The sequence below is a fragment of the Haemaphysalis longicornis genome, unplaced genomic scaffold, assembly GCF_048455015.1.
Source record: "Haemaphysalis longicornis isolate Haplotype H1 unplaced genomic scaffold, Haemaphysalis longicornis Haplotype H1 scaffold_16, whole genome shotgun sequence".
NCBI classification, from domain to species: domain Eukaryota; kingdom Metazoa; phylum Arthropoda; class Arachnida; order Ixodida; family Ixodidae; genus Haemaphysalis; species Haemaphysalis longicornis.
The window spans coordinates 16,439,568-16,451,885 of NW_027526266.1; the positions used below are offsets into that span (position 1 = coordinate 16,439,568).

The following is a 12,318-nucleotide window of genomic DNA, read 5'->3' on the forward strand; positions in this document are numbered from 1 at the left end:
GGCGGCGACTGCTCGGAAGACGGACCGGTAATGCATTCGGTATAAAACACTGAGCGGGAAGTCCCCATGAAGTACAGCAGCAGCGCACTCCCTGGCTACTAAGTTGAGTCTAAAAGGTCAAATACTGTGCATACGGCAATAAAGCTAAAAATGGCTTGCGAGCAAGGACGACTGAAACCAACCATTGATTTGCGCAGCCTCAACAGCGCGCGGGAAACTGTTTCTCTCTTTCCCGCCCAAAAGAACGGCCAAAACTTTGTGGCGAGCTGACGGGTAAAATTGATCGGAGGTTTTGCTACGCGTGCTACATTAAAAAGCGCCGCCGAGACGGACGACCTAAATATCTTGCTTCGCTCCGCGAGGGAGAGCCTGAAATTTGCTGCGAACACGATACGCTGCTCCTGCGTCTCGAGGATGCGGTTTAACGTACCACGCACCACTTCACCCGTTGAATGGAAAATTACACCAAGTACTCGAACCTCATAACCAATTTTACGTCGCCCCTGAAGCCAGACGCAAATGTGAAGCCAGACACAAAAGAGCAGAGGCGATAAAAGGCAGCCCTGCCTTATCCCACGGGTGATAAAGAACATACTATTTAATAATCTGTTTACAAGGGGTCGAACACTCACATTCGACTACAAGAGCTCGTCTGTCGACTGGCCTGATGTGACAGCTTTTTCTGACCCAATCATGGCATACAATCATTTCTTTGAAAGGTTTATATATATTTATAACACGCATTTCCCACCTAAAACACGTATCACGGCTGAGAAGGCTCGTAAGGAATGGGTTACGCCTACACTACGGTGGAAAATACAAATTAAAGACAGAATGTTGTTCCTTCAATCACGTGATTCCAAATTATTTGCAAAGTTCAAAGCCTACAGAAATACACTCAACAAAGAGCAACGACTGGTGGTACATTTGTTCTAGTTTAACATGTTCGAATCACGTCAGAGCAACTCAAAGAAACTATGGGAAAAATTTAACAACTTTGCCATCCACTCCAAGCGTTGTTCGGCTCCTGCCGAGAGAATTATTGATGGCCGAAGTATTCGAAGGACGGAAATGTCTTATGCCATAAACGATTGTTTCATCGACAGAGAAGCGCAAAGTCATATGCAATCGCCGTGAACACGACGTGTGTTTTTTCTTTGTTCTATTCCGAATTACATGTACATGGCTCCGGTTACGTTTCCCGTGGTTGTCTCCGCTTTGATGACGATGACAAACAGCGGCTCCCGCGACGCGGATGACTTGCCGATAAGTTCGATAAAGCACGTAATTGATATTTTAGCTCCCGCACTCACATGCACCTCGAACGTGTGCTTTGAATCTGTTGTATTTTGTTCTATATTGCAGAAAGCTAAAGTTATAGTTTTGTTTAAGAAAGGGGACCGGAAATCCCATCAAATTACAGGCCAGTTTCAGTTCTCCCTGTATTTTGAAAGAGACTAGAAAAGTAATACAAATTCGAATGAACTCTCTCAGTGAAAAACATAACTGAAACCACCCAATTCGGTTTCTCTAAACACAAATCTAGAGGTAGCTCTTCTAAACCTAAAAGAATACATTTTGCGATGCTTGGAAGAAAAAAAAGTTGTATTGGGTGTCTTCATTGACTTTTCGCCAGCCTTTGACACGATTAACCATAGTCGACTTCTATTTAAACTAGAGAAGTATTGTTTCAGGGATTCAGTTCGAAGCCTTCTTGCATCATACCTGTCTCATCGCACGCAATACGTTAGCACCAAGAATCACCATTCATCAGTTAAACAAATTTTCACAGCTGCGTCGCAGGGTAGTATTTTAGTGCCGCTTGTGCTAAAGTTGTACATAATTGATATTTTAGATCTTGTACTAGAGTGTGAACACAGGCTAGCTGGTTAGTACTGATGGCAAAAACAACGCCCGTGTTTGTCTCTTTCTCGTCTTCCGTGCCGTTTCTTCGCGCTAATTTTGCCATCTGTAGATCTTGGTACCAATTCAAAATGTATACTGTAGGCGGATGGCGTCACTCTGTTTTTTTCCTCTAAGTTTAATGAGGACGTCACTAAAGAAGCCGACATCACACTCAAAAACGTACAACATTGGACTGAGCTTAACAAGCTAAAAATAAAGCAAGAAATTAGAAGCACTGTTTTTTCGACCGCGAAACAAACCAGGTGTAATTTCTACTCATCTACGGTTAGGTCGTGACACCATAGAATTTGTGGAAAAAGTTGGGTTTGGGTGTAATATTCAAAAGCCTCTGAACCTGGGAAGAGCATCTTAATGAGGTTTTTTGGAAGCCTTCAAGAATCACAGTAATCATCTGCCAGCACCGTTATTTGTGCCAACTAAAGTTTATTTGCTGTTATATAATTCCTTAATCATGTCCCATCTGACTATGCTGACTTAGTGTGGGGAACAACAACTATGGTAAATAATCACATTTGTATTGCAGAAACGAGTGTTCCGTTCCATTCAAAATCTTGCATATACAGCGCACACGGCTCACTCATTTGAAATGCTAACACTGCAGATATTTGACATGTACCACGTGAAGCTACCATTAAAGAGATAAAAAAGGGGTTTAATATTGTACGCGCACTTGCCGTCGTATGTGTTAATGAACCTGCTTATGCCAGTCGAAACGCGGACCACTGTCAGGTGTCTACTTGTTGTACAAGGTACGGCTTGCAAAGTGTATCGAACATGTTGCCGCGTTCTTTTAAATAAATTCCGTTCACAAAATTTTGATCAGAAATAAAAAATTCCTAGGAGAGCTTAGGATACATGCCCATTGTACTACTTTTCATTTCGTATCTTTTTCCTCTTGTATTCACCGTTTATGCATGTACGAATTTTTGTTTTTGTTTGTGTTATTTTCTACAAATTATAAATGCTGCACTTTAAGTCATGCTGTGCTACATTGGGCATGACGCAGGCCGCTTTGTGCAAAATTAGGAGTGTCTACGGCGATTTCTTTGTTTTTCCGTATATGTGACCTCTATTATCGACAGAGCCTGGCAAGCCAGCTATTGCGCATATTTTAATACCCCCACCCCTGCTTTTTAAAAAACTTTTTTCGGGCTGCAATGTACAGTGGCGATGTCACGCAAACTATCTTTTTGTATGTGCGCGTGTAGCAAGGCTGATACAGTTGCCTGCAAGTAAGTTTCCGCATAATTTCTGCTCATTACTGCCATGTACCCAAGGTGCTGGTAGGCCCATCAAGCTGCTTTGGCAGCTTTTTTTCTTCAGCCGTTTTCAGGTAATCTATGCAAAAATGGGAAAGTAAACTTTACTTTATATAAAAAAAATTTCAGCCTTCCGGTCAAAACTAAAAAGATATTTGAACAAGACGGTAATATAAGCAGAACCGTTCGAAACTCCTGGAACCGCTGGCACTGCCCATACATCTTCCCAATATTCAGCGCAAAGAAAAGTGCAGGTACATTTGAGGTAAAATATTTCTACTTAACCGGCAGTCCGAGCGTTCACTTAGCTAGGAATGTGAGTTGTGTTGCTGTTTACGATAGTGAGCGAGAAATGTGGTCGCACAAAAAAAACGTGCTCAAAATGGCAGAGAGAGGCTCCAGCACGTACGATAATAACGCCAGGCCAAAAACAACAGAACTCCCGCTTGTGCTGTTCCAGGCAGGGGTCGTGCGATCACTGCGAAGGCGCGAAAAAATGAACTGCTTTGAGTAAACCTCTGTTCAACACAAGGGTGGTGGAGAGCGTGAAGGTGCGCAACAAAGAGCGGAGAACGGTGCCACAGCCTCTGGCGGTTTACTGCTCCGCACTTCACAGCTTTCACGGCAATTGGAAGTACTTTCATTTTTTGTCTCCTGCATGCCCAGTTTTTTCTTAAAAGACGAACGAAACTTTCCTGAAAGACGAACGCATTAGTGGTGGGGTGCCCGTTTCGGCGGAATACGGCGACGACGAAAGCGACGACAACGTCGAGGGCACGGGCAAACGAAATGCGCGAGAGGCGTGAATTCGGGCTGTGGGGATTTACCTCCGTATGGTTACGCTTCGTAAGAAGAAGCAGCAAGCCGCACGAGGAGATGGCATGGGTTAATAAGAGGCCGCGCTAAGGAAAGAGCAGGGAGGGCTGCCCGGAACGGGCGAACTCCCGGAGGAGTGGACGGAGCAGGCTCGAGGAGCGCGACGTTCACGTGGAAGAAGACTCGAAGCTCGTCGGGTGTCAGGGACCCGAGCTCGAGAGGGGTCCACCTGGAATCTTGGCATCCTGTGGCCGAGGCGCGGCTCCTGACTCGCGGAGGTACGCAATTTTGGCACGCCCACGCACTTCGACGCCCAGCAGCCTGCTGCCCGCCATCAACCGGTAGTTCACGGTTGCCTGCCGAACCTGGCAGGCGGTCGTGAGTGGCTGGGAGAATATCGTTGTCCACAAGGACAACAGTGCGTCTTCCTTGTCCACATCACAGTACGCGGGACGCCGGCATAGTTACCATGTCGCACCTCGTCTTGCATCATCAGCTGAACCCACGACACGATGAAAACACCACAGCATCGAGCTGAACAATTGGTGGGGACTTTGCCTTCTGTTTAAAATAGGCATTTCCCAGTTTTATGTAGGGGTTGTCTAAGTTTGAGTTCTTCTTGCATCCTTTTTAATTCAGATTGTAGTGTTGCACGTATCTTTGCGTAGCCCTTATTGGAGAATATGTGTTTTATTATGATTTTGCCTGACGAGCCCGGAACTTGGGATCCAGCGTGAACTGGTGATGAGGGCCTGGACCTCCAGCTGAGCTCAGGCTATCCCGCAATAGGGAAGCCCCCCACCGAGCGGGTGCCCTAACGTCTGCACCAGCTTGACAAAGAAAGATTGATTGTGGGGTTTAACGCGCCGACGCAACGCAGGCGATGAGCCGCGCCGTAGTGGAGGACTCCGGATTAATTTTGACCACCTGGGGATCTTTAACGTGCGCCAAAAAGTCGAACACACGGGCGTTTTTGCTTTTCGCCTCCATCAGAAAAGCGGCCGCCGTGGCCGGGAATCGAACCCGCGACCTCGTGCTCAGCAGCGCAACGCCTTAGCCACTGAGCCACCGCGGCGGGTGTGTATGGAAGACCATTCAAGGTTGTGAGAGACCAACACGCGCTGTGTTGGCTCGCCAATTTGAAGGACCCCTCTGGCCCTCTTGGGCGGTGGAGCTTGCGCCTGCAGGAGTTGGACGTTACAGTCGTCTATAAATCTGGCAGGAAACACTCCGACGCCTACTGCCTGTCCCGCGCCCCCGTCGACCCACCAGCACAAGACTCCGATGAATACAGCGCGTTCATCGGAATCGGGACAGAGAGTGACCTAGCCCCCCAGTAGCGTGCCGACCTTGCCTTATGCGTTATAATCGACTACCTCGAGGGATGCAACGTCGCCGTACCTAGGACCTTCACACGCAGCTTACCAGCATTCAGCCTGAGAAACTCCGTCCTCATGAAGAATAATTTCAGCCCCGGAACGAGAGCGAATTACCTTCTTGTCATCCCCGCAGACCTTCGAGACCAAATTTTGGAAGCGTGCCACGACGACCCTTCTTCCGGACACCTCGGTACAGCCGGTACAATTGGAAAAAAGAAGGCGAAGTACTACTGGCCACGCCTTACATCCGATGTCACCCACTACGTCCGGAGATTCCATGCCTGTCAGCGACGAAAAACGCCACCGATGAGGCCCGCCGGACTTATGCAGCCGATCGCCGTCCCATCGAAACCCTTCCAACAGATTAGAATGGACCTTCTCGGGCCGTTCCCTATGTCACAATCCCAGAACAAGTGGATTATCGTAGCGACAGACTACACGACGCGCTACGCAGAGACCGCCGCTCTTCCGAGGGGGACTGCCCAAGAGGTCGCCAAGTTCTTTATTAACCAAGTTCTGCTGCGACATGGAGCCCCTGAAGTCCTAAACAGGGACCGCGGAACGGCCTCCACTGTGGAGCTTAGGCAAGGAATCTTACACTACAGCAACACGAATCACAGAAGAACGACGGCGTACCACTTCCAAACGAACGGACTTACGGAACGTCTGAACAAGACGATCGTGGATATGGTGTCTATGTACGTCGACGTTGAACAAAAGACTTGGGACGAAGTCCTCCCGTATGTAACATTTGCGTATAACACAGCGACCCAGGAAACTACGCAAATGACACCGTTCGAGGTTGTCTGCGGAAGACGGCCGACTACGATGCTCGACGCCATGCTTCCGCACACAGAAGACGACGACCTCAAAGCCGACGTCCAAGGATATCTTCAACGTGCGGAGGAGGCCCGCCAGCTCGCTCGAGTTCGTATAACGGACCAGCAGCTGGTGGATGCCGGACGCTACAATCTCCGTCGCCGAGACGCCGAGTACCATTCTGGGGATCGTGTGTGGGTTTGGATTCCCATCTGATGACGCGGACTGAGTGAGAAACTTCTGCGATGATATTTCGGGCCCTACCAGATTCTACGACGTGTTGGCCAACTTACCTACGAAGTGACCCCCGATAGTGCCTCTGGCACATAACGACGACGTACGGGGCCCGAAGTGGTCCACGTGGTTCGCTTAAAACCTTTCTACGGACGATGACAAACTTTTTTTTCGGACTGTCGCTTATGTTAGCTTCGGGTCGATGCACTCTTACACGGGGGGTAATGCCGCGAACCATGCATTGGGTTTGTTTATTTCTGTTTTGTTTTTTTAACCCGGCTGCGCCGGTCAGTGTTATCTCTGTGCAAAGGGAAGGGCATGTTCCATTCTTTCTTTCTGCGCCGCATGTCTTATCAGGTCTGATAGGGAGAACATTCCGATCTAACGTGAACAGCTCGGAATAATCTTCTCGGATCTACAATGTTCTCGATGCGAATCGACGGTTAGAGAACCACGCGCGCCGAAAGATAAAAAGCCTGCAGAGCAGACACCGGGGTATTCGATTATGCGACGCTCGCCAACGCACGTCACCTTGCTGACCGCTGCTTCGCCGCCTCTGTATTCTTTTGATTTGTTAGGGGAGCACAAGTTCGCTCCAGTAAACGTGTTTCTTTTCGAAAACGACTGCGTCGTCCTTGGCTTCGTGACAATATTGATGCTGTGTATTTATTGCGTGTGTCGGCGGTGTATGTTCCCAAGTGTGGTTTTATTACCTATAACTTGTCATCGGTTTGCTCACCCCAGTGTGTTTGCCACGTTTTGCGAAGTTGTCTGATGTGTGGCTTCATGTCGGTATAGGGTAATGTTCTTAAGTCTACTGAATTCAAGAGTGTGGCCGGAGGTGTTCGCCAAGTGCCTACTGAGGGGGTGTAGGCACTTCAGAAATCTACCATTCATTGAGCACTTGAAATCGACTGTAACGTGCGGAGTATGTTACATCTCTACTTTCTCAAAATTGCATTAGCGTAGTAGAAGGTGGGTTAGACAAGTACTTCCGCAAAGCACAAATTTTTTCACAAGCCATAAAATAAACGTGTTGAGTTCCATACGAAATTAAAAAAGGCTTTTTCAATAGTTTCTAGTTCCAATAGAATTTGTTTGGCGGTAATTTAATGTTGAGCTGTTGTACGGGTCCTAGCTTGACAGTGAATCCGCGCGGCTGGCAGCAAGTAGTCTACCTCCCTCATTGCAGTTAAACCGAGGGCACAAGGGAGTACCTGAATGAAGAAAAGCTTTGGTTTTCCGAGGAGCCCTTGATTTTCGCAGAAGGGTCCCACGAAGTGCTCGACCGTCAATACGTCGCCATTGTCGGTGTACACGTCACCGTTTTGAGCAGGCGTCAGGATCCAGCAGACAAAGCAGTCATATTGAGTGTAGTCGTCATGGCCACCTGCATGGCAAACCAAGGGAATCGCATACATATTTGTTCCGAGGTTAGTGGCCTCAAACATTTTAGTTTAAAATCTTGAAGATTGCGCATTTAACCAATAATCTGCGATTATTATTCCTGAAAATAAGTACTGATCCAAAGGAATGTGGGCCAGTTGCTGACATGAACCACCCAAACACCAACCCAGGTATAAAATGTATTGAAATGCGTTTTAGCGTGCTCCAAATGCTAAAGAATGGCGGGTTGAAGTTGTTGGTTATGATTTATGTTTAAAATAGCGCTATGCTCTCAAGCAAATAGAGAGAAAAGGCGTCACAACGCCAAACTCGCCGCTATAACTTTATTTGGAGAGAACATATATTTATACAAGAAGCCGAAGAGGGCTTTAAGCATTTATCTCAGAAGAGTAAACAACCAACAAGTTAAAATTTGTCTCCATTGTTCTAGTGTGATGCTCCGCAGCAGAAAAATGTCAGACTAGGCTGTCAAATAGGAAGTGCAATTATACAGAAAGAGTACACTGTAATGCACCTTCCCTCATCCCTTTTAGAGTAAAAAGTTCAATTATGTATCTGTTTTAACGGCGGTTTACATTGGAAACTGCTCAGTTTCTTTAAGGAAATAGAAAGGACCACACTTTATGTGTTGCTGCGTCGAATGTGTGTACTCACACTCCCGTAAAAAACGCCTATGCTCCCTGATTCGAATATTAAGGCATTGACCTCTTTGCGGAATATAAATTTTATCAGAGGAAGAATATATCAAATACGGCACACCAACATTACACGTGAAAATGGTGACACATTTTTAACAATACATGGCCCCCATTAGCTCTTTCTGCCAGCTTCTAATTACGGTGATAATTATTTATTGTTATTCGTGTGTCAGTGGGAATAAAACGTTCACCCTATAGCGTCTTGCTTCATTCTTTATTCCATGAGGCATTCTGCGTACAAAACGCATGGATGAAAAGTGTTTTTTCTCCTACCGTGTTTGTCTACCTCCTCGCGAAACGGGGCCACACCTTAACAATGGACACGTGAGTTTTCAAAAAAAATGAGCGTACGAAAGGAACGGCTTTCAGTCTTCACAAGCTTTGGTTTCTAATAATAAAAATTCAGAACCTGCATCATTTACCCAAAGTCATATGCCCATCAAACATGTCTCTTTTGAAACAACTTCATAAGTAGGAATTGAATCTTGTCTGTTTTTAGAATCTGAAACGTAAATTTAAGATCTAGGCAACACTACTGGCAAATTTTCACCATCACAGGTACCCTGTCACGGCATAAAAAATTTATAACAAATAGCAAACAGTCGTCATCATATATGAACACTTTGATAAAGCCTCGGTAATGTGGCCCCGTTAATATAAAAATTCGGGTAATATGGCGCTCATACTCCCATCTATCACTCCAAAAATGCGCGTTGCTGTACGTTCACGGACCTTCGTTATTTGGCGCACATTTACGCGCGTATTGCTTAATTGGGAGTAACGCCTTCTTAAAACGTGAGGAACAACACACCACACTTTGCTCACCCCCTATTTACCCCTTTCGATGGGGGTGATGCGAGCATACATCATGGCCAGTAAACGTCCGGCGGCGATAAAAAATTAGGAAAGCCTGCACTCATGCCCAACAATTAAATGACAAATTTGTTGTTGGTGAGCACTGCCGGAAACATAGTGAACTTTTAGAATCATTGTTTGTTTGCATAGCTGCGGGGCTAGTAATCACCGTCATAAAAATGTCGTGGATGGAGAATAATCCTCAGTATTCTAGACTTCCACGAGCTCTTCATCATAGACTCGAGGCAGCCATAGCGGGATTTGCAAGTCGTCTCGGGAAGGACTCGGGAAGGAGTGGCCCACTCGTTTCCATGTCTTCAATCATCCATTAGGGCTTCTAGAGAATGCGGCCGCCGTGGTGTCCTCTCCAAAGCAGTGTGAATTTTCATCTTTACCAGCTAGCGCTGGATAGTTTTTACATACGAGGCAGCGCTTGACGAGAGCGCTGGAGTTTTTTTTCTAGAGCCACTCTAGGAACCGAGGACTGGGCGGTCGCGGCGAAGCACGTGCTCACGAGCGCTCACGAATTCCTCCACAGCGTTTTGCCGGTTTTTTGCTAAAGCCACTGGGCGTGCCTCGCGGCTACCGCCGAGCTTTTGCGGCACGCGCATAAGCTTTAGCAAGCTCGGCGGTCGCAGAGAGGCACGCGCAGTTGTGCCAGAGCGCCTGACAGAAATCCGCTTCGCGTGGCGACGCGCCAACGGCTGGGCCGAATCACGCTTAGGTCAAACCGCCCGTGCCAGACGTGCACCAACACGACGGAAAGAGCGCCACAGGGTCGCCTCCCCTTTCCCCTTCGCGGCATATCGAATGACTCAACCACTTTGCCTTTATTCGTCGAATTCAAACTACGGCCAGCGGAGAGTCCTGATTGGAGGGATTTAAAATGCTAGCACGGTAACAGACCCACGGGGGTAAACAGCCAGGAAGCGGCGGCGGGCGCGGCATTGAACGAATGCACTGAGTTGAGACGTGGTCTCGCCTTTGTGCGAGCCATGTAACGCCCATGTTACGCGTGTACACATTGTATTTAAATGCTACTTCAAGTCTCCGTCAGCCAGACAACTTCGTTGCTCAGATATACGCCGCGCTGGTTGCGGGCTTAGCAAGGCAAACGTCACAATAGCGCTCGGATTTCTATGATATTTTTTCCAGCAACGCCTACTTACGGCCAGTAAAATGAGCTCAGCTGTTATTATTATCACGACATAAAAAAGCAGCCAAAGCTACCCTGTAGCGCCTGGGTCCCCCAACCACCGACGATGACGACAGAGTAGGCTACACGCAGACTGGCTGGGACCGCCATGAACTTACACACAGATATCATGGTCTTGTAAATACATCGGTTCGCAATTACGCATGGTTCGTCTCATCTTTGTTCCGCCACTACGTGGTAACGTCTTCACAACATTGTGGCGTTATGTGGCGAATATGCCGGCAGAAGTGATGCCACTGTTTCCAGAATACCCGGTTGGGTCGGCCCGAAACATAAGAAAGAACGCGGTCTCCCGCACCTGAAAAGGGGGACAACAATGCCACATTCGTTTATCTGCACCGCTGGATATTCTGCAGGTGGACTGCAATGCTATTGATGATACCTTTACTGTCCTTGGCCAATTAAGCGATGATGAGATCATCAACGATGCCCTCAGTGTTGCGGATGAGGCGTTGGAAGAGGAGGACCCTTGCGATACCGCACGCCCGCCAGGTAGTACAGCAAAAGAAGCTGCGGATGCTCTGATGGTTCTGTAAGTATTCTGCTGCGATCATCCATGGAATGATCTTGCTGTGCACGGATTATACCGCACGTCTAAAAACTTGTTCGTTCCGGCCAGCCGTCCGGCAAAGAACAAAGTAGCATCAGCTTCTGCTTTGCGAAATAATAGTACGCATAAAATAATTGTAACGGGGCTGTTTTGAAAGCAAACCTTTCTAGCTCTACCAGTGAACGGTTCTTTCGTGGTGTGCGGGACAAAAAACTCCCAAAGCTTCGGAGGCGGCGACGGGGAGAGGGAGGGAGAGGTAGGTTTCACTCACGGAGCCCACTAGAGATGGTGCTTCGAATTTACCGAGCATTCCCCTCACGGGAGTGCCTGCTTGCGGGCGGCGGCGTCCGCGGTACGACTTTGTCGTCTGATTTAGCAGTTTTTTTTGGCCCTGTTTCGGTGCAGCTTCGCGTCCTTCGCACGGCTTGATTAACTTGTTCGACAGCACCTCCAGGGCAACCCGCAACCGTAAGAATTAGGTGGTCGTACGGCAAACATACGCTAAAGGGACACTGCAGTGAATTTGCCAAGCTCCCGTTTTTGCTTGCACTGCGTAGACTGGCTCAAATTAGCACACTTTTCATCGTTTATTCGGTTGACAAATCGGTAATTATTTTACAAAACGCGAAAGAAGAAAAACTACCATGCGCGGTTTGCGGCGGCCGCACCAACTAAAGCTGTGACGTTAGGAGGAGCGGACACCGTGATTGGACGATGCCCAAGGTGAGCAACCAAACAAGTTTCGGTTTCGGTTCTGCAAAACACAAGCGTTGGCGTTGTTGGATGGGCATTCCCAATAACTCAGTAATCATCGTACCGCGCTTCTGCCATGTTATCAGCTGTAAAAATGCATAAAGATAAGCTTCCTAGGACGGATCGGAATCGTAGCATTCACTAGCCGAAACCTACGCAGTGCATGAACGCCCTCCGCGTACCCGCAGACGCCTAAATGTCATGTGCTTTCCCTCCATATTTGGATCTTGCCTTCCTCATGCCTGTGTCGTAAAAAGCGTGTTCGCACCAGGCCAAGGGTCTGTTCATTCTGGCCTGTGCCCACTGCCTGCAAGCAGTCGGTGCTTATGGCAACAGCACGCCAACGAGAACTCGCTAGCGCGCCAGCGCCAGCCTGCGCGCGTTTGTGAACTAGTTTGTGGAGCCA

General features: G+C 47.8%; 1 long non-coding RNA gene across 1 annotated transcript in view; it reads right to left on the bottom strand.

Annotated features, from left to right (window-relative positions):
- Positions 1 to 7,816, bottom strand: part of LOC144166129 (uncharacterized) — a 29,801-nt gene extending 21,985 nt beyond the window's left edge. Inside the window, exon 1 of the long non-coding RNA XR_013321591.1 lies at positions 7,651 to 7,816. This is a non-coding gene — a long non-coding RNA (uncharacterized LOC144166129). The remainder of the gene's footprint in view (positions 1 to 7,650) is intronic.
- Between the last annotated feature and the right edge of the window lie 4,502 nt (positions 7,817 to 12,318).